The 22,647-nt window shown below is 43.5% G+C and overlaps 1 long non-coding RNA gene and 1 other non-coding gene across 2 annotated transcripts in view; one reads left to right on the forward strand and one right to left on the reverse strand.

Annotated features, from left to right (window-relative positions):
• Positions 1-22,647, reverse strand: part of LOC138683444 (uncharacterized) — a 423,605-nt gene that overhangs the window by 317,670 nt on the left and 83,288 nt on the right. The window lies entirely within an intron of this gene.
• TRNAK-CUU (transfer RNA lysine (anticodon CUU)) lies at positions 5,277-5,349 on the forward strand. Its single transcript has one exon. It is a non-coding gene; the product is annotated as a tRNA-Lys (tRNA).

The following is a 22,647-nucleotide window of genomic DNA, read 5'->3' on the forward strand; positions in this document are numbered from 1 at the left end:
AGAGTCCCCGACTGCAGACCCGCTGCTCCGAGGAGGACTGATTCCCAATATGTCCTCCAGCAGGGCCTCGTTTATACCCTTGTCGAATCTGATCTGTGGTCATTTTAATCCCCATTGGCCAAAAGGTCAACACTTCCATGTACCTGGTGCATTTGATTGGTCAGTTCAACTTTCAACCTGCAGCCTCCAGGGTTTGGTTTTTTTTTTTTCCTCTCCCCCCTGCCTGGAGAAGTTTCGTTTCCTGTTGGGGTGGGTGTACCTGCCACACAGTCCACCCCATGACCACAATCACGATTCGACTGGTTTCCTTGGAGTGGTGGTACAGTCACCTCTTGCCTCCAAAGTTAAAAGGGAGCGCAGTCTGGTGAATTTGACACTCATTGTGGGTCATCATTTCATTCTGGTCTAGAATTAGAGTGGAATATCTGACACAGGAATATCCAGCGCACGAACAGGTTTTAAAGGTGTATACTTAACCGTTAGCACAGACTTCACTACTGCACGTTTGATGCAACTTACTGTAATACAGATGACAATAATCACAACTACAAGCATTATTAAAGATTGGAGAAGGCTGGTCATCCATCCCATCAAAGAAAATCCAAACACATTGAAAAACCTTTCCCAGCCAATTAGTCCCTAGCACAGAAGCAATTGCCTCTGAGTCTCTTGCGACTTTCTTTATTTTGTTGATTTGATCTTGAAGCGGCATTGACACATTCAGAATGTGAACACAGCAGTCATTCATTGACAGGTTCAAAACTCCACATACACCTTTCTCTTTCAGTAGCATCAAGTCCATTACAGCTTGATTTTGGATGGTCATTTTACTGGTATGTTGTAACTGATAATTCAAGAGTCTCAAACTGTCAGATGTAACATTGGCTAAGGCTGATAGTTGTAAACTCAGTTCTAGAATGCTCTGTTGGTTTCGCACTGGAGCAACTCCTAGCCCAAATATTGATTCCACCCACCACCCAACTCATGTTGAGGCTTCCTGCCATCCCTTCTGTACACTCCGTGGCCTATGATACCACCACTTGTATGGTATGGGCCCTTCCCGGTAAATGGGAGAGAAACAAAGCACACCAAATGTGCAGGCTAGTCCCAGGACAGTTGGATATAGTTGGGAATACAAATGACCATCAGAACATGCCCACACCAAGTTAGAGGGTGCAGGGACAGTGGCTGTTCGACATGAACCTGGTATGGTAGTAAGGGGACAACAGTAGCCTTTCTTGCTACAGTCCAGGACAGAAGGTCATAAATAGCTAGTATTGCTACATAGACAGCCTTGTATAAGAGCTTCTTGGACAGGAGGATATAGCCATAGTAATGGCATTCCATCTATGTCTTTGCACCCAATTTACACCTGACAGTTCCAGAATGGAGATCTTCCCGCTGTTACCGAAATCCGGAATAAAACTCCTTAACAGCAATGAGAAGTTAAGAAGCAGGCACTCCTTTATTGCAGCGCTGGGCACACAGGGGATCGCTCCACCTAGTGTGTGCACCTGTCTGGTTTAATCATGCAGGTTAAATACACACCTGTTATACATATTCACTAAATTTCTGGGAAATGTCATACATAATCATTAACTTTCCAATCAGTCATTAGCATATGTAAATGTCTCTTTGCGCAGGCGCAGTGAAGTCTCTGGTGGTCTTCAAAAGCCCTCTGGTGGTCTTCCATAGTCTTCCTCATGTTGTCCGATAGTTGACCTCTCTTATGTGATTCTGCGCAGTACGATTTTCGCCACCATGTATTAGATTACATAAAAATACATTCTATGTTAATTCTTAAATTTAACGTTTCTAATGATTGGCCCTCAGTCACACCACCTTATCAATATTCTTATACTAAAACATTCATTGGCTAATCTTACTTAATTCCACTAACTGGAATCTTGATCAAAGTGGGGTTTCTAAGCAACAGAACTAAGGTCCATAACGATCTCTCTTAGTTTCTTAGGACAAAACACTACAAACTAACAAATCGGTCGAAGTTTCTATGGTTAACTAATTTTAGACAATACTTATTTCTTATGATTGTATATGACACATTTTGTATGTTCCTAAGTTTCTATGTCTACATTGCAAGCTTCAAACCCCTATGTTCTACAATCTTTACCTTTTAATCAAACCCAGCTTATATATATATAAAATAAAATTTTAACTTTTATCAAAATATTTGTAACACCGCCAGGGGTATTTTATCCTTTTCTCCATACCAGCTAGGTCCATAGATGTGTCTAGCCCACGTACAATTGAGAGGACAAGCAAATGAATTCTGGTTATATTTACCGGGACATTCATTGTTATCCCTTTAGGGGTGTTTAATGCACCATGAGGCATTTAATGGCTTTGTGTATTGTAGGGAATGGTCATCGGTGTTCCATTGAGTACCATACGCAGTCACCCCCCATGGAATTTCGGGGCATGGTGTGGTACCATTCCAGCTCCACCCCGTGGTCTCATGGGTTGGTTGGAGGATATAGTTACATCTGGTGTTCCATACCGAACTAGCATTTACTGCACCTGGTGACCAACTATAGACAACATAAGTATAACCTCCTCCCCCATCCTCTCTGAACCTCCAGCTATAATTGTTACATTGCTCCCATGTGAGCTCAAGGGCTCACGATATATTGATGTCCTGCACAAAAATTGGTAAAGGGTCTTCAGCTGATTTGGGGGTAGGCAGGAAAACCATTACAGAGGTCAGGTTCATCATTCAGGCAAATCCCACCATCATTTTTGCCACAATATTATCATCCAGATCTTCACCATCCACGCTGGCTACCATCATCACTACCAGTAGAAACACCAGAACAGCTCATTTCTTCATCGTCCTGTAAGAAAGCACAAACTAGGCCTCGGTCTTAAAACCGAGTCACAGGGTTAGTCCAGGATTATCCACCCGGGCACTGATGCGGTGAGTCTTTCCGCTCTCATCTAGGGCTTCCCAGGCACATAAGCCTCTGGGTTTTGCTAGGGTCATAGGAACAATGCCAATGGAAGCCAGTTTCACCATGACAGGTTGGCCCACATATATCCCCAGTGGGAACTGGCATCTCTGACCCTCTGGTATAGAGTCATCGCCTGTTAATGGTCCTGTAGGACAAAATGCTTGAATTTGACTTCCATAATTCCCCCATTGGTTATTAATAGTAAAAACTGCCTGTGGTAATCGCATGTCCCAGTTATGGCGTGAGACATCAGCATGTCTTTTGATCAAGCCATTGGTTCGCTCAACTATACCATTAGCTTGGGGGTAATATGGTGTGTGAAACACCCATTTGATGCCTTCCCCTCGCGCCCAGCCTTGTACCACGGTGGCTGTGAAATGCGACCCATTATCACTTTGAATACATTCAGAAATAGGCAGAATACTAAACCATTCTCACAGAGCCTGGACTGTCTGGTCTCCGGTGGCTGTACCAATGGCCATTGCCATAGACAATCCTGATACTACCTCCACTCCTACCAAAATATATTTCCTCCTATGGGATGGTTTCAGAGGGCCAATGTAATCAACCTGCCATGTACTCCAAAGAGCCTTACCTTGTCTGATGTGCTGGGCCAGGCCTTGATTCGGGTGATTAGCCTTAAGCCTTATTCGGCATTGCGGGCAAGCTGTGAGGATTGCTTCACAGGTTTTCATAGACACTGGCCAACCCTGAGATCGGCATTCATAATAAAGATCTGCTTTCCCCGAGTGGCCTTGCTTGATATGCAACCATTCAGCTAGTCAGTCCCAATCTTCCTTCTCACTGGTGACCATCCTGATTTGGGTCAGGTGGTCTACCTGCTGATTCCATTTCACAGCTGGGGTTCCATCCCAAGCATGGCCCTTCACCCATCCCACCTTTAAAGGTCAGAATCTCCCTATTGCCAGTCCTCTGTCCTCCACACTTTCACACGACCTACCTCCCACTGATTAAATTCCCACTGACATATCCACTCTGTAGCACCCTTAAAGGTCGCATAAGAGTCAGTATAGATGATGGTAGCACCATTCTCTACGGCCAGTAATAAAGCCCGTAATTCTCCTACTTGTGCACTACCTTCACCCTCTTCCTCGACTGTCTTCCCAGTACCAATCTCCAACGCCACTGCTTTACATTGCCATTTTGATCCCACTCGACAGGCAGATGCGTCAGTGAGCCACACTCCCTGCATATCTGAGCCTGCCACAAATTCGGGTGCCTCCTCAATCGGAGAAGGTTTATACGGTTGACCCAACAATGTTGGATCGGGGTTTACAGGTTGCTGTAGTTTAGAAACATTAACTGGACCCTCTTTTAGTGGGAGCAGCTGACTTATCCCTTCTAGGTATGCATACCATTTCCTTACTGTGGCCTTTTGGGCTACTCCCTCCGGAGGAGGTGACCCATTGAGGATTGAATTTAAGAGGGGGAAAGGACCCTGTGCTATAACATCTTGTGAAGTACGCAGCTTTTCAGCCTCCTTAACTGCTCTAGTGAGGGAAAGGACCCCTTTCTCCCAATCTGAATATCATTGTTCAGTCTCCTTAAATGAAGTGGAAGAGAATAATAAAGGCCTGGCTGGTCCTTGTGGCCCCTTTTGAAACACATCACAGTACAAAGCATGTGCAGCAAATCCCCATTCCACCCTTAATGGATCTCACAGGTGCAACAGGCCTAGTCTCTGATAAGCCTTAAGCTCATCTTTCAGAGTGTTAAGGGCTTCTGTATGTTGCAAAGTCCAATCCCATTTCCTATTCTTTCGGAGCAAGTCATAGAGAGGGCGGGCAATCACTGAAAACCCTGGTATATGTTTTCTCCAGTAGCCCAAAGTACCTAACAGCTGTTGTAATTTGGTTTTATTGCCTGGAGTCTGTCCCTTTTCAATAGCTGATAGAGTGTCATCAGGTACTGCAACTGCTCCAGCTATCCACCATGCCCCCAGGAATTTGACTTCTTGTCCAGGACCTTGGCATTTAGAAGATGGAATGTCTAGCCCATTCTTGACTAACAGATTCCAGATGGCCTCAGCCACTTGACCTACCTGTTCCTTGTTATCCCCACCAACTAGGATATCATCTATATATTGATATATGTGAACACCTGATGGTATTTCCACAGCATCAAGGAGCTTGGCTAAAGCATTGTGAGCAATAGTGGGGGAATGCCTATATCCCTGGGGAAGTCGATTAAAAGTGTATTGTGTCCCCTCCCAAGTGAAGGCAAACTGGGGTTTGTCCTCTTCCCTTAGGGGAACCATAAAAAACATATCCTTAACATCTAAAGCTAGCCCGGCTAGCTCAGTTGGTAGAGCATGAGACTCTTAACCTCAGGGTCATGGGTTCGAGCCCCATGTTGGGCGCCAAAATGACTGTCGTGGTTTAACCCCAGCCAGCAACTAAGCACCATGCAGCCGCTCACTCACTCCCCCCCCATCCAGTGGGATGGGGGACAAAATCAGGAAAAGAAGTAAAACTCCTGGGTTGAGATAAGAACGGTTTAATAGAACAGAAAAGAAGAGACTAATAATGATAACACTAATAAAATGACAACAGTAGTAATAAAAGGATTGAAATGTACAAATGATGCGCAGGGCAATTGCTCACCACCCGCCGACCGACACCCAGCCAGTCCCCGAGCGGCGATTCCCTGCCCCCCACTTCCCAGTTCCTAAACTAGATGGGACGTCACATGGTATGGAATACACTGTTGGCCAGTTTGGGTCAGGTGCCCTGGCTGGGCATGAGAAGCTGAAAAATCCTTGACTATAGTCTAAACACTACTGAGCAACAACTGAAAACATCAGTGTTATCAACATTCTTCACATACTGAACTCAAAACATGGCACTGTACCAGCTACTAGGAAGACAGTTAACTCTATCCCAGCTGAAACCAGGACACATGGGTGGGCCACAGCCTGTATTGCTGTTACTATTGAGGTTATACTTGGAACAGCAGCAGTTAATGGTGGGGTATTACTGTTCAATCTTCTATAATCAATTGTTAGTTGCCACCTCCCATCTGGTTTACAGACTGGCCAAACAGGAGAATTATAAGGGGAATGTGTGCGACTGATGATCTGTCTCTTCTCAAGATCGTTAATTACTTCCAAAATGCCCCCTTTGGCAGTGGGTATTGAGTCACACGGGTTACCTTAGATTGCAGTAGTGCAGGAGCAACCTGCAAGGTTCTCACATGGATAGCCTCTGCCCCTCTCCCCCAAAGCTCCACACCCTGCCATTGGGTAGGTACCATTTTTCACCCACCAGCACATCAAATCCCAGTATATTTCCCTCATAGGGGTTCAAAGCCACTTCCATAGCCGTCATTCTCTTTTCCCCCAGTAGCCAGAGTTGAGTTCCAGCTATGGGACATTTTTCTGCCACCCCTGTCACTCCTGTAATGCTTATAGCCTTTCTCGATGGTTTAATTCCCAGCTCACTAGCTTGTCGTTCATTTAAAACACTAATTTGGGCTCCTGTATCGATTAAGAATTCCAAACTTATCCATCTTGGACCCACAGGAATGTGTATATAAGGCTCCTTATCAGCAGACCATTGGCAAGTATTCACCATGTGGATTGAGCGGCCTGAACCCCAAACCGCAGCTCCTAGTTTTCAGCCCTTCCAGTTCCTCTCGCAGTGCCGCGAAAGGGTCCCGTTTCTTTTCCCTTTGTTCTCTAGCTTTCCCCTCCAGCAATTCCACCAGATTCCGGATGCCGCCAGCGGACTGCCCGTGCAGCACGGCTCGGGGTGCCCCCAGTGCCGGTGCCTTCCGCCAGAGAGCGTTCCTGCCGGGATCGTAGTTCCGACCCGGCCGACCCCGGGAAGGAGGCTCAGGCTCCCGGGAGGGGGAAGGAGACCGTTCGGGGCGGGGTTTACAACTGGCTTGCTGGACCTTCCTGCTGCCCTCTGTGCCACTGCTTGGCTCCGCCCATCCCATCTCGCGCCCGCGAACAACTATACTGTGCAGCACTTCCGCCCAGGTCATTACGTGCGCGGGCGGCCTCTGGGGGTTCTGCCGATTGCGCTCAATGGCCCCCAGGATTCTTTCTCTGAGGGGCTGGACGTGTATCTTTAAAGCATCCGGCAGCCCTCCAATAAGGGGTCTGAGGTGGCGGGGGTCCACCGGGGCAGTCATCGGTATCCCTTGCTGCCCTCCATCATAAACGGCCTCAACACAGGCAGCCTTTTGCACTCCGTCCGTTAACTCCGACAGTCCCTTTACCCAGACAGTAACAGATTCTCCTCTCTCCTTGGGGTCCACACCCCCAGCCCAGTAGGCTACTCGGGACGTTATCGACTGATCACCCACTGGTCCGTCAATCAGAAACACTCCCGGTCCCCAGAAACCTCTCACTTCATCATCACTCAACAGTATCCGATCTCCCCCCATTAAAGAAACTCTCCACAAATATTCAGTCTCGGTTTCGCCTGGCTTGCGCAAAAACTTAGCTTGTAACTCGCTGAGTTCAGGTCCCGTCCAAGGGGTTGTGCGGACAGTGGTTTGGGGGTTCCCACTGTGTGGACCCGTGTGCCTTTCTGTTTTAATAAGGGGTCACATGTCCCTTTCCTCCAATTCCTCTGCCTCTTCAGAGCTGTTTTCATCAGAGTCTCCCCAGATGTCCCCATCCCAATCCTCAGGGTCCATACCCGTGATTAACTTTTGGATTTGGGTAATACTGGGGGGCCTTTTTGCTTGTGCCAGCATGATTTCAATCTTTCATTCCAATAGACGCATCTGCTCCTTTTCTCGTTTCAGTTCCACCTTCAAACAATCTATTTCCTATTGCTTTTTAGAATTATCCTTTGCCAATCTATCAGAATCACTCTTTTGGTTTTGCGCTTGAATCAAGCAGGCGCCCAGGAGGGCACACACGCTGCCTTTGCCTTCTCGAGTACTTCCGTGGCATAGTTCTACTCTCTCCACGACCACTGCCGGGTCGGACCACTTCTCCTTCGCCCAGTCCAGACCCGGGGGAGAAGGGCTGCAGCCATGCCTCCGTAGTAATTCCTCCATTAACACCATCCTGCCGACTACGCCAATTTAAATGTTACAGAGGCTCACACAATCAAATTCAACAGGTGTTAAAACTCAGATTTATTCTTCAGTAGAAAAGTTAGTTAGAACTCCGATAACATTAGTGAACCACAGGCTCAATGATGTAAGGGGAATTAGTACTACACAGCCGACTTAAGAATTCTTAAGATTTGAAAATGATCACTCAAAATGCGCATATCACTCACCTAAAAAGTGAGGGCTCTCAACTTTGAGGAGTTACCTAGGGCGGCGTCCAGACCCAAGGGGGAGACCCCAACTACAGACCCACCAGCCCAAGGAGGACTGATTCCCAATATGTCCTCCGTCAGGGCCCCATTTATACCCTTGTCGAATCTGATCTGTGGTCATTTTAATCCCCATTGGCCAAAAGGTCAACGCTTCCATGTACCTGGCATCTCTTGATTGGTCAGTTCAATTTTCAACCTGCAGCCTCTAGGGTTTGGGTTTTTTTTTCCTCTCCCCCCTGCCTGGAGAAGTTTCGTTTCCTGTCGGGGCGGGTGTATCTGCCACATCAGTTCACAGACAATGTGACAGGAGGAGATGTGATAGCATCCAGGAAAAAGAGCAGTCACCATATCTTGGAAAATAGCTGACGTGCGGAAACAGACTCCACAATCAGTGAGATTGTAAAGTAGGTATGTTCATTCAGCGCCGGGCAGCATGGGGGGTAGTCCCACCAAAGTCGTGCGCGCCTGACTCGGCAGTTCGCTTCAAATTTATACAGTCAAGTGTTACATATACATAGAGTTTCACAATATGCCTATACATATGCATGACCTATCCCCGCTTCATATTAAAATTAGCTCCAAGAAGTAATTTCCATAGTCTCCTCTCAACTGCGCTTGCACAGTGCCTCCTTATGGTGGTCGTCTGGTGGTCGCAGAGATGAAGATAGACCACTCCTCTTTGTCACCGCTAGTAACCTCTTTTCTTGTGCAGGCTCAGTGGTTTCTTGGCATTCAGCCAAGCCGTAAAACCAGTCTTGGCTGGTTCTTGGGACCAGCTCTTCTTATGAAGGACTGTCTCTGCCTCAGCTAATTTCAACAATGTAAGCACTAAGCATTATCTTTCATCCCCCTTTATTATATCTACTGAGATTCTTTTGACTCCCCTTGTCTCATAGCCAGGTTCGCTTCTTTGGGTTTGGGGTTGTGTTTGTTTGTTTGTTTTGAGGTTTTGTTGTTGTTTTTTTAATACAAGAAAAAAAAGTAACAAGTATTTTAAAGCTAAACAATATAGCAAGCTTCCTAAAAGTTACATAACACATTCATTGAAGTACCATGTTTTTACTTTTCCTTTCTCCTAACTTTAAACAATGTATTTTTCCAGCCATATTTTGAGTAGCTACCTTCCTAAAAGTAATTTAGAAAGAAGCCATATATTTCTTGTTCTCATCCTCAATCCAAATCAAAATCATTTTTGCAGAAGAACATTTTTAATACAGAAAAAAAATGTATTTTTGTACCTCTGCATACAGATTGAGACAAAAGCTTCCCGATCCGAAAAAATAATGGATCCTAGCACTTTTGCCATCTAAGCCGTGCAAAGACACACTGAAAGTACAAGCTGATCTTATAACTTTAATGAGGTATTGATGGCTGCAAGACTTTTTCACCAAAACAGCTATAAAATAAAGGCTTAGATGAATTGACAACATAAATATACTCTATAATTAATGCTCTTTTCCAAGACTAATTTTTCTGTGTAATACTTAATGTGAAAACAGACTGGAGCATCTCTTTTGCATACAGTATCCCTGTTTAATGATTATAGTATTAAGCCAACTCTTTAGAAAGAGCAGGCAGATTTTTAATGGTCAAATTTGCTAATTATCAGAGTAAGGTTCTTCCTGCTCCTCCCAATATAATTTTTAAATATTTCAGTTGTTTTTTCTACATTGTAACATACTAATTCATGTCCTAACAAAGATGATGTTTATTGCTATTGGCTGAGATAACAGCATATTTTTAATTTCTGTTAAAAAGATACCTTGTTGTGATGGGAAGAAATTAAAATCCTAAATTAATTGTGCTGTAGTTTATGTGTACAACAATTACACAATGTTGCACAGTATCTGTTCACAACCACGTTTTATTTTTTAATCTCTAAACTGATAAAGAATTGTCATGCTTTACCTGAAATTTCATCTCATGAAGTGTAGCATCCTCTGGAGGTAACTGAAGTGCTTGTGAATAGCCTCCCAGTACCTGTAGTTAAAACAATATTACAGTCTCACTATATTTAAACACTACATATATTAGGTATTTCTATTTATATCCTGACATTGTCCTAAATGTGCCATGGCATCTCATTAATATTAATGATTTTTCTAACCACTTATCCATAAGACATGCTGAACTGTTTTCAAGAACTGGGTACTTGTTCTTCTGACCAAATGGGTGCCAAATACTACTGTACAACTGGCCTCAAGCGAATTTACAAGTCAATGTAGGAAACCTATGTCAAAGCAATGACCTAAAACTAGAAATCTTGAACTGAGTCCAATTCACCTCGTTATCAGTCATCCTTAGTCAGGCATAAAGAAATGTAATTTGAGCCCAACATGCCTTGCTACAGTCATAATTTAAAATTTCTTTTCAGCCTAAAAAGCTATTAAACATTGGAGTTGCCCTCCTGCATTTCTGTGTTGTAAGAGACTAAAATAAAGACATTTGAGTAACTTCGGTAAATAAATATAAAAAGGAAGTTGAAGGTAAACAGCTATACTGAAATCACTCAACTTTGGGAAGGTATACAGTAGCTTCATAATATGTTGCCCTTCCCTAGAAAACAGAAGAGTTGACCAAAACCAATAAAAAGTAGGTCTTTGTCTTGAACAAAGAGGTTCTTGGACAGATGCATACTAGGGTTTTGAACCACATTGAAGAAATGTAACAGTGTAACAAGATGCAGCTACAAGGGTACAATCTTTCAACTCTAAAGGCAGTCTCAGATTAACATTAATGATTATGTGGGGTGCCACAAGTTCTCTGAATCTACTGTTTCAAAATCCACCTTTGTTATGGAACTGCGTAGGAACTCCTATATTTATATTAATTTCACTGCAATGGTATGAAAGCAGTTACCCTTGATAGATACACACACTGCAATTTTAATATAGTATAGATAGAACTAAAGTAATTTTCACACGCACTTCATATACAAAGTTTTTATCTTCCCCTACTCTCCATTCTTCCTTCCCATTCCCTTCCACCATTTTTCAGTCCTCCAGCTTGTATTACACCTCCAGGTTTTCCAGACCAGTCACATGAAGACTTCAGAAACTTCTGAACCAATTAGGAATAGAAGAATAGATTGGAAAAGCAATGCAACTGAAGTCGAACTCTCATTATGATCCAGGTATTATTAGTTTGTAAATGACACTGATAAGTATGCTTAGCACTCAAACATCAAAGGATGTTTCAATAAATTTTCATATTCCCTCAAATTTTAGCTACCAGCTGTGCATTTGTCATCTCAGTTCATTCCCCATGGACAGGTGTTCACACTAAAGGAAACATCACCACATTTTCTACATATATCAGTAGAAGCCTTAAGCTGTCATTTAGTTATCAAGAACTACTTTTTGAGTAGAAGACTATAGTTTTGTTCAAGACCTAGCACAGACATAGCACAGTAAAACCTCCATTAGCTACAAGAAGTACATGAGTAAGGGAAGTCCTCAGTTCAGTTAGGTAGCGTCCTGGCCATGCAGTGAGATGCAATATTGCGAGTGTAGCAAAGTTTAGAAACAGACAATTTTGTAAACAAGATCAAACACAGTAACAACATCAATAACTAGAAAGAAATGATCAATGCTGGCATTCTGGAAATAGAAAGACTTAAGATAAAAGTTGCATTTCACAAATCTCCATTTTTACTTCTATGGAGGGGACATCACTACTTAAAATATGAGAACACAACAGAAGAGGGCTGGAGAAGAAAGATTTGTCTGTAGGTACATGCTGAACCACCTGTTCAAAAAGCCTGACCGCTCACTACCAGTTTAGAGTGTGGAGATATCCACACTGCTGTGAAACATAGATCTTTTCAGTGCATATATTTCCTTAAGAAGAAAGTCTGATAAAACATGACTGTTCTATTCTTTTACAAATACTCAAGAAAAAAATAAAAAATGTTTCCACTGTTGTTGCAGGAAAAACTAAGGACACTGTTCTTAAAAGAAATTGAGCCATGTTGCTTGTTCTAGTAATGCAAATTTAGGAAAAAAATTCCTTTCTATAAAGATAGTCCTTTAATGAAAGAATTTTCTACCTCATTCTTTTGAAGGAAAAGATTATATACTGTATTAAATATCAAATGCCCTACCGAAAAAGCTGCCTGGGAATATAAGATACAGTTGTAAATTCAATGTTCCAGTAAATGCTTTATGAAAACCATAAACCTTGGCTGAAATAAGTGAGCTAACGCAGTGTCGTGGTTTAAGCCCAGCCGGCAACAAAGCACCATGAAGCCACTCGCTCACTCTTCCCCCCTGGTGGGATGGGGAGGAGAAAATGTAAAGAAATGCTCGTGGGTCAAGACAAGGACAGGGAGGGATCACTCCCCACTTATGGTCATGGGCAAAAAACAGACTCAACTTGGGGAAAAAACCAAAATCAATTTAATTTGTTGCTAATCAAATCAAAACAGGATAACGAGAAGTAAAACCAAATCTCAAAACATCTTTTCCCCACCCCTCCCTCCTTCCCAGGCTCAACTCCATTCCTGGTTTTCTCTACTTCCTCCCCTCAGCAGCACAGGGGGACGGGGAATGGAGGTTGCGGTCAGTTCGCCACACGTTGTCTCTGCCGCTCCTTCCTCCTCAGGGGGAGGACTCCTCACACTCTCCCCCTGCTCCAGCATGGGGTCCCTCCCATGGGAGACAGTCCTCCACAAACTTATCTGACGTGAGTCCTTCCCATGGGCTGCAGTTCTTCACCAACTACTCCACCGTGGGTCCCTTCCACAGGCTGCAGTCCTTCAGGCACAGACTGTTCCAGCACGGGCTTTCCCATGGAGACACAGCCTTCTTTGGGGGCGTGGGTTCCTCCATGGGCTGCAGGGGGACAGCCTGCCATCTCACGACAAGCTGCAGGGGAATCACCTCCTCCAATGCACCTCTTCCCCCTCCTTCTTCACTGACCTTGGTATCTGCATAGGTGTTTCTCTCACATTCCAATCTCTTCCCCTGCTGCAGCTTCCCCTTCTTAAATCTGTTCTCCCAGAGGCACCACCACCATCGCTGATTGGGTCGGCCTCGGCCAGAGGTGGATCCGACTTGGAGCCAGGGAAGCTTCTAGCAGCTTCTCACAGGAGCCATCCCTGTAGCACCTCCCCCGCTACCAAAACCCCGCCACACAAACCCAAAACATGCAGGGCTAGTGTCACTAAAATAAATAATTAAAAATTAGATCATTTTTCTTTCAGTATCTTGTTGAGCTGAACTGTATGGGACCTCTATCATTATAAGGAGGGAGAACTAATTTTGAAAAGGAAAACTTCAATATAAACATATCTGCTTTGGGTTTAATTAACACAAATTTAATGAGTATTCCATTTGCTATTCCCATTTCTTTTCTTTGCAGGTAAATAAGCTCACACACACAGTTGAGCTACTAGCAGGTAACAAACTCGTATGCATCAGCTGAACTGCAAAAATTACCATGTCATGGCTGGCAAAAGTGAGGTAACAAATTTTAGCTTAATGCTGTTCCACTGAGTTCTACCTGAACTTCTCATATGCCTGATATAGAAAGAGAGCACACATGTTCAGAACACATGCTATGGCACAGCTGATGCACAGTAACATGCATTTGAATCTTATGTCCCTTTAGAAAAAGGGATATGAAACCTAGCGCTTCAAAAATTAAAATAACTTGTATCAAAAATAACATATCAGAAACAAGAATGAGACTCAAAAATTGCAGATCCTTCCACTGGTGATGTTATAAACCTTCTTCAGAAAGGTTTATTTATCAAAGTGGAGAACAATCCCATGCACCAGTTGGCTGGGGGCCTACGGGCTGGAAACCAGCTTTGCAGAGAAAAGATCTGGGGGTCCTGGGGAACAAGAAGTTGAGTACAAGCCAGCATGTGCCCTTGCGGCAAAGGAGCCCAACAGCATTCTGGGCTGCCTTGGCATCACCAGCAGACTGAGGGAGGTGATCTACTTCAGCTCTGGTGAGACCACACCTGGAGTGCTGAGTCCAGTTCTGGGCTGCACAGTATGAGAGACATGGAGTGAGTCCAGCAATGGGCCACAAAGATGATTAAGGGCTTGGAGCATCTGTCATAAGGAGAGGCTGAGAGAGCTGTGACTGTGCAGCCTGGAGAAGAGAAGTCTCAAGGGGGATCTTATCAAAGTATAAAAATACCCAGTTTGGAAGGGGGACAGGAAGTAAAGAAGATGGAGCCAGACTCTTCTCATTCATGCCCAGTAACAGGACAAGAAGCAATAGGCACAAATTGAAGCACAGGAAATTCTGTTTAAACATAAGGGAGAAAAAATTTACTGTAAAGGGTGAATGAATATTGGAACAGGCTGCCCACATAGGTTACAGAATCTCCATCGCTGGAGATATTCAAAACTCAACTGGACAGTATCCTGAGCAACCTGCTCTCGTTGACCTCACTTTGAGCAGGAGTTGGAGTAGAAAATCTCCTGGGGTGCCTTAGGATTATATGATTCTAGGACATCAGCAACCTCAGTGATACATGATTTAAGATGAAATATGATTATCTTGTCTAAATGAAAACAGATTTTAAGCAAAATATAATCTTACAACAAATAAACCCATTAATTTTTAGATGTCTGGGATTACTATAAAAACTTATCTAATGTAACCATGAAGAAGTCACAGAATACTAATAATGGACATATCTTGAGTTTATAGAATATAAAATTAATATTTCCAGCAAAAGTAAAAACCTAATCTGTATATACATTGTGATTAAGCATCTAAACTTCAGTAATATAAAGCATTTTTAAGGAAATACTATCATAGTTTGAAGCATTGAATTACTATTTATGCGAGTACAGAGATACAGTATACTATTATTATTTATCTACCCGCAACGATTTCGATAAAATAGTTGCGGCAGGTACACCCGCCCTGAGAGAGAGTGAAACTTCTCGTCCATGGAAAAGAGAAAAAAAAAACCCTAGAAGCCGAGGTTTGGGGGTTGAGCTGCCCCACCCACATGGCGGAGTCAGGTTATGACCACCAGGTACAGATACACACTTTGGTGAGGAATAAGGAAGTGTTGGCCCTTGGCCAATGAGGACTAACATGACCTTATTTGACCACAGATCAGATTCAACTAGGCTATAAACGGAGCCCTGCCTGAGGGCAGGTTGACTCGGTCCTCCTCGGAGCAGCGGGTCTGCAGTCGGGGACTCTCCCCTTGGGTCGGGGCACTGCCCTAGGTAACTCCTGCAGGTTGAGAGCCCTCATCTTTTAGGTGAGTGACATGCTGTCCTGGTTTCAGCTGGGATAGAGTTAACTGTCTTCCTAGTAGCTGGTACAGTGCTATGTTTTGAGTTCAGTATGCGAAGAATGTTGATAACACTGATGTTTTCAGTTGTTGCTCAGTAGTGTTTAGACTATAGTCAAGGATTTTTCAGCTTCTCATGCCCAGCCAGCGAGAAGGCTGGAGGGGCACAAGAAGTTGGCACAGGACACAGCCAGGGCATCTGACCCAAGCTGTCCAACGGTGTATTCCATACCATGTGACGTCCCATCTAGTATAGGAACTGGGAAGGGGGGGCGGGGAATCGCCGCTCGGGGACTAGCTGGGTGTCGATCGGCGGGTGGTGAGCAATTGCCCTGTGCATCATTTGTACACTCCAATCCTTTTATTACTACTGTTGTCATTTTATTAGTGTTATCATTATCATTATTAGTTTCTTCTTTTCTGTTCTATTAAACCGTTCTTATCTCAACCCGCGACTTTTACTTTTTTTTTTTTCTGATTTTGTCCCCCATCCCACTGGATGGGGGGGGAGTGAGTGAGAGGCTGCGTGGTGCTTAGTTGCTGGCTGGGGTTAAACCACGACACATGCGCATTTTGAGTGATCATTTTTAAATCTTAAGAATTCTTAAGTCGGCTGTGTAGTACTAATTCCCCTTACATCATTGAGCCTGTGGTTTACTAACGTTATTGGGGTTTTAACTTTTTCTACTGAAGAATAAATCTGAGTTTTAACATCTGTTGGATTTGATTGTGTGAGCCTCTGTAACACTAAGGTGTGACATGCATTACAAGACACCAGAGCAGAGGACAGAAGACAACCCGGTTTCTTGGCTCTGGGCATGTATGTTAGCCCTTAGTCCCCTCCCTAGAGCCACTTGCTTGTTAATAAAGCTCATCCATCTTCTGAGCCAGGCTGGCAAGAAGTCAAACCAAACAGAGCCATCAGCCACGGCACTATCGGAGCACACAAGCTTGGTCTGTACCAGCCATCTGGAGAACCTTGAGCCGCTGGGGCTGGGCTATAAGTGGGGATGTGATGTGCAGAAAGGGGGACAGCATGAGGGACATGCTAAAAAAAAAAACCCAGGCAGCCAGACTGGGAAGGACTGAGCATGACCAGTGGGGCATCTACAGGAGCATCTGGCTCTCCTGGATGGATATCCTGAGATATCTCAAGGAGATTCAGCTTGCAGGAGAGCCTGCCAGGTGGCTGTAACTGAGTGAACCTGTGCTTGTAGCAGCCCTGCTTAATGTCAGTAAATGGAGCTGAAATCCTTTGCCTTCCCCACGCCACAGAGTTTTGTGTAATAGACCCCAAGTGCTCTAAAGCCCAGCCAGGTTTATGTTGCAGGGATAGGGCTGTCTGCCTTTTATTGTGTTTTGCTCTGCTATGCTATTATACTGCACAATAAAACGCCAGCTTCCTCTCATTAGCCATTTGCTTGTGCTTGAAGCACACTGAGCATTTTCACATGCCTGTGAAGAGAGGTGTAACCTTCTCTTTGGGAGTTGCTCACCTCCCCACAGACCCCTGGCACACTGCCTGCATTGCAAGCATGGCCACAGCGCACACGCGCGTGTGTGTGCACGCACGCAGCTACAGCAGCATCACATAAAACTGCTCTGAAAGTACATTCTGGGCCCGTCACTACAGGAAAGACATTGAGGTGCTGGAGCGTGTCCAGAGAAGGGCAACCAAGTTGGTGAGGGGCCTGGAGCACAAGTCTTACGAGGAGCGGCTGAGGGAGCTGGGGCTGTTTAGTCTGGAGAAAAGGAGGCTGAGGGGAGACCTTGTCGCGCTCTACAACTACCTGAAAGGAGGTTGTAGTGAGGTGGGTGCTGGTCTCTTCTGTCAGGTGGCTGGAGATAGGACGAGAGGAAATGGCCTCAAGTTGTGGCAGGGGAGGTTTAGGTTGGATATTAGGAAAAATTTCTTTACTGAGAGGGTTGTCAGGCATTGGAATAGGCTGCCCAGGGAAGTGGTTGAGTCACCATCCCTGGAGGTATTCAAAAAGCGCGTAGACAAGGCACTTCAGGACATGGTTTAGTGGGCATGGTTGATGGTTGGACTCGATGATCTTGAAGGTCTTTTCCAACCTAAATGATTCTATGATTCCTCAGGCTGCAGGGTCAAGCAGGCAAAAACTGGGAAAAGGGAAATTCATGGTTATCCGGGTAACTTTAATTTGTCCTCTTTATGCTTCCACCTCCTGGATTAAATGAGGTATGGGGACCTATAAAAAATAGTAAATTTGAGTGCCATTAAAGACAGTACCATAATGCACAGGTGGGAAGGGGCAGAAATAAGGTACTCGGGCAACAGCAAACCTGGTGGGTTTTTTACTTTGCTGCCTTAGATACAGCTTTTCCCTTATAGATTTTGTTTTTTGGTTGGTTGGGTTTTGCTTTTAGCATTTCTAAGATGCTTCTTAAATAAAAATGATGTTATATTATGGGTGCAGCAGCCTAGCACCTTATGATGCCCCTTGGGTGATGAGAGGAACTCAAAGATAACACAGGCTTTGGGCATCAGATGGCAAATCCAAGCAGGGTTTGTACAGACGGGAGGTTGTACTAGCACTGAGATGGAGGGGGACACAAAAATAAGATGTCCCATTCCTGGAGCATCTTCCCCACAAGCACCTCCAGCACCCCCGCAAGCATCCTTCCCCAGGCACTACTTCTCTCTCTCCTTGCTGTCTGCTCGCTGTACAGATAGAAAGACAATGCACAGTTCCTGCCACTTAATCAGTTTGTTTGGTGGCGTTCATTTTTCTTAAGCCCTCCCCCATGGTGGAAATTTCAGCTTGTTGTTTTCAGTTTCTAGAGTCGTGTCTTTGCTTTCCTAGTTGCAGAGAAAAGATGGGCAATGTGTTCCTAAAATAGCAAAGAGCAAATGCTTCCCATTTTTTAGATCTTGCAATTCTTTTTTAAGCTGATCTGATAACTAAGGGTTTTTAAAAAGTTAGGTGATATTAACAACCAAACAGAGCATCCAGCAGCTCCTCTCCTTGATTTCTCGTTCTCAGCAGGTAATTCTTCATTAGTCTGAGGCATGTGGTTATGTTTCTCTCAATCAGATAAAATATCGTTTTCTGAGTCCTGTCAGCCTGAAATCCCATTCATTTTACCTGGGGTGATCGGTGAGAACATATGGGATATTTCTCTTTCCTTGATATGCACATTTTGGGTTATCATTTCTAAAGCTTAAGAATCCTTAAGTCAGTTGTGTAGTGTTAATTTCCCCTTACATTACTGAACCTGTGGTTTACTAATGTTGTCGGAGTTCTAAACGATTCTGATTAAAGAATAAATTTTGCTGAGTTTAACAGCTGTTTAATTTGATTGTGTGAGCCTCTGTGACAGTACTTCACCTCACTACAAAAAAAAAAAAGTATACAGTTATAACCAGAACTTAATTTTCATTTTCTCCTCTTTATTGAAATGCCCCCCCCCAAAAAAGTTATTGAAAACTGGATACATCTGGGATGTTTTCAATGTAGAAAATTTGATGGATCTTGCCAATTTTTATTTAACAGGATATGAAATTCCATAGTTCCCCTAAAGTACTAAAACTGCTCTCTTTGGACATGCTACTGACCCATCTGGGAGCTATACAGACTTGGCACATTTTACTACAGCTTGCTAAACTTTTGAAACAAACATCTCATGCTTACACTTCACTTTTTCAGCACCACTTCTGGGAAAACAGAATCTCTTGAACTCTTAAACAAAATTTGTATTTCCATAAAAATGTATTTAATCGGAGGCTTCTGGGTAAAAAAAATACCAAACTTTGTTCAAGTTACACTGAGATAATTTTTTGAACCATAAATATATATATAATGCTAAAAACTGTCACTGAAGATCAAACAGGATCTAGAGTCCTGTAGCTTTACTCCGACAGACTTGCCACAGTTGATGCTTCAGGAACAGATTGTACTTACTAACATCTAGCAGTAACTACATCAGTGGACAAGGGAAGAGCTACATGTCATCTATCTGGACTTCTGTAAGGCCTTTGACAGTCCCACACAACATCCTTCTCTCTAAATTGGAGAGATATGGATTTGATGGGTGGACCATTTGGTGGATAAGGAATTGGCTGGATGGTCACATCCAGAGAGTAGTGGCCAACATCTCAATGTCCGGATGGAAATCAGTGACGAGTGGTGTCCCTCAAGGGTCCGTATTGGGACCAGTACTATTTAATATCTTCATCAGTGACATAGACAGTGGGATCGAGCGCACCCTCAGCAAGTTTGCAGATGACACCAAGCTGAGTGGTGCGGTTGACACGCCTGAGGGATGGGATGCCATCCAGAGGGACCTGGACAAGCTCGAGAAGTGGGCCCGTGTGAACCTCATGAGGTTCAACAAGGCCAAGTGCAAGGTCCTGCACCTGGGTCAGGGCAACCCCCAGCATCAATACAGGCTGGGGGATGAAGGGATTGAGAGCAGCCCTGCAGAGAAGGACTTGGGGGCACTGGTGGATGAAAAGCTGGCCACGAGCCGGCAATGTGCACTCGCAGCCCAGGAAGCCAAGCATATCCTGGGCTGCATAACAAGAAGCGTGGCCAGCAGGTCGAGGGAGGCGATTCTGCCCCTCTACTCCGCTCTGGTGAGGCCCCACCTGGAGTACTGCGTCCAGCTCTGGAGTCCTCAGTACAAGAAGGACATGGACCTGTTGGGGCAGGTCCAGAGGAGGGCCACAGAAATGATCAGAGGGCTGGAACACCTCTCCTATGAGGAAAGGCTGAGAGAGTTGGGGTTGTTCAGCCTGGAGAAGAGAAGGCTCTTGGGAGGCCTCATTGCAGCCTTTCAGTACTTAAAGGGGGCTTATAAGAAAGATGGGGACAGTTTTTAGTAGGGCCTGTAGCGATAGGACAAGGGGTAATGGTTTTAAACTGAAAGAGGGTAGATTCAGACTAGATATAAGGAAGAAATTTTTTACGAGGAGGGTGGTGAAACGCTGGAACAGGTTGCCCAGAGAAGTCGTGGATGCCCCATCCCTGGAAACATTCAAGGCCAGGTTGGACGGGGCTCTGAGCAACCTGATCTAGCTGAAGATGTCCCTGCTCATTGCAGGGGGGTTGGACTAGCTGACCTTTAAAGGTCCCTTCCAACCCAAACTATTCTATGATGCTATGAAAAGTGATTACCACCTATCACTATAAACTACAAGATCAGTTTTTTAACATGAGTTCCACTCAATTTCCTAATTTTTATTTCATCTGCACATGTAACTATGGACACTTTTTATCATTGTATATATTAGGCAAATACAATTTTGAAACTACCTTTGTCAAAGAAAACCTATGAAATCAAATATTGGAGAAAGATGATCTTGTAACTAATACCCAAAAGTGAAAAAACCCACAAAATCAGAATTCCGGTACTGTCTCTGATAGAGACATCCTCTCTCATGTGGGAATAACATTTAACTTTTTCACATGCAATATTAAAAAGTAATCTCATAAAAGAAATCACTCACTGCTACTTTACAATTATTTTATTGAGACCCAGGAATGGAATATACTGCAGTAAATTATTTTAACGACAAATGACAGAGGAGTTAATGCAACAGAGTACTAGATAACGATGGGGAGTGATCAGTGCCTAGACTTGACAATCTGCCATAAGATGTCTTTCACGAATATATTTTATATTGTATTGTGATCCGAGGGTCCTGCTGCCTTTGCCTTATTTTATACCCTTCTTTAACAATCTGGCGAATCACTGGTTCATGGTCCACCCCACTCAGATATTGCACTTATCAGTAAGGAGACAAGCCAATTTGCAACACAAATGCAGCACTTCCAGCTGCTAATCAATTCTCCTGCTGCTAACTGAACAACCACTTTCGTTCCTGTGCCTTGTACACTGGTGCTATCAGTGTGCGTTGTTTCAGGGCTTTGTCCTCAGGGAGGGATTTTGAAAACATGTGCATATGCTTTTGTTTATTCTTCAACCATTAAATAATTACTTCGGCTCTGATTAATATAGAATTATATAGTTGATTGACAAGCACTAGTTGGAGCAAGACCAAAGTGCATGTTTGGGTTTTTGCTGAATATAAAGATTTTTTTTAAAAGAAAAGTAAGTTGCATGCTACTAAACAAAACCTTAGTTAAACGTGCCAATCACATGCAAATTTCTAGAAACTGGGCACTCTAGAGTTTTATTTCTGGCCTTGCTGCAGAATCTCCCTGGACCTGGCACTGTTACTTCATGTTTTTTCCCCTGAAAATATGGATTTGATATAAAAAAATCATGTAACACAGAGGAATTTACTTACCTGCAATAAAATTATATCATGAAGACTGTCAAAACCTCAAAGTAATACACTGCTAATCACAAAGACTTCCTTATCTTTGCAAATGATCCTACAAAAATACTCAAGAGTCAAAATAACTGTAATTTTATTTGATAAGTTCAGGCTAATTTTAATTATTTGTAGTAGTATTGAGAACTTTGTAGTGTAATTTTAAAAGTGAGAACGGTTAATAGCAGAAGTTCTCTCTACAAGATGTTAACTTAGACACCAGGATATTATTCAGAGTAGAGGAAAAGAATTGGAAGAACTTACTATGCTTCCTTCAACTAAGTGGTGGTTTTGCTGGTTTGGTTTTGTCATGAAAACCACAGGACCCTACTGTCTCTGCATACATGATCAACTAAAGAAATATTAAGACAAACTGCAGTGACTAATATTTAGATTTTTACCATATAAAAATTGAAACCTACAGTATGGATAATTGTTTGACCTTAAGGAGTCAAAAGAAATAAGCTATTTCTACCTATATTCTATTATTAACACAAAACTGGCAAGTAATTACAAAAGAGAACATAAGGAGATGTTTAAAAATACACAGTGAAAGATGTTAATTCATCAGAGTGCATAATATTTGAGAACTTCTTTAGACAGGCAAACTTTTTACCTGTATTTCTGTAGTATCTATAGTTGCAAGTTAAATAACATACCTGTTTGTCATAAACACATAGAACAATAATTTTTCTATTTAGAAAGGCAATGCTAATAACATTCAGAGCTGTTGATACAGGGGAAACAACAATTATATTCCATATACTGTAAGTCACATTAGAGTGCTTAAGAACAGAA

This window comes from Haliaeetus albicilla, chromosome W, assembly GCF_947461875.1.
Source record: "Haliaeetus albicilla chromosome W, bHalAlb1.1, whole genome shotgun sequence".
Taxonomy (NCBI): domain Eukaryota; kingdom Metazoa; phylum Chordata; class Aves; order Accipitriformes; family Accipitridae; genus Haliaeetus; species Haliaeetus albicilla.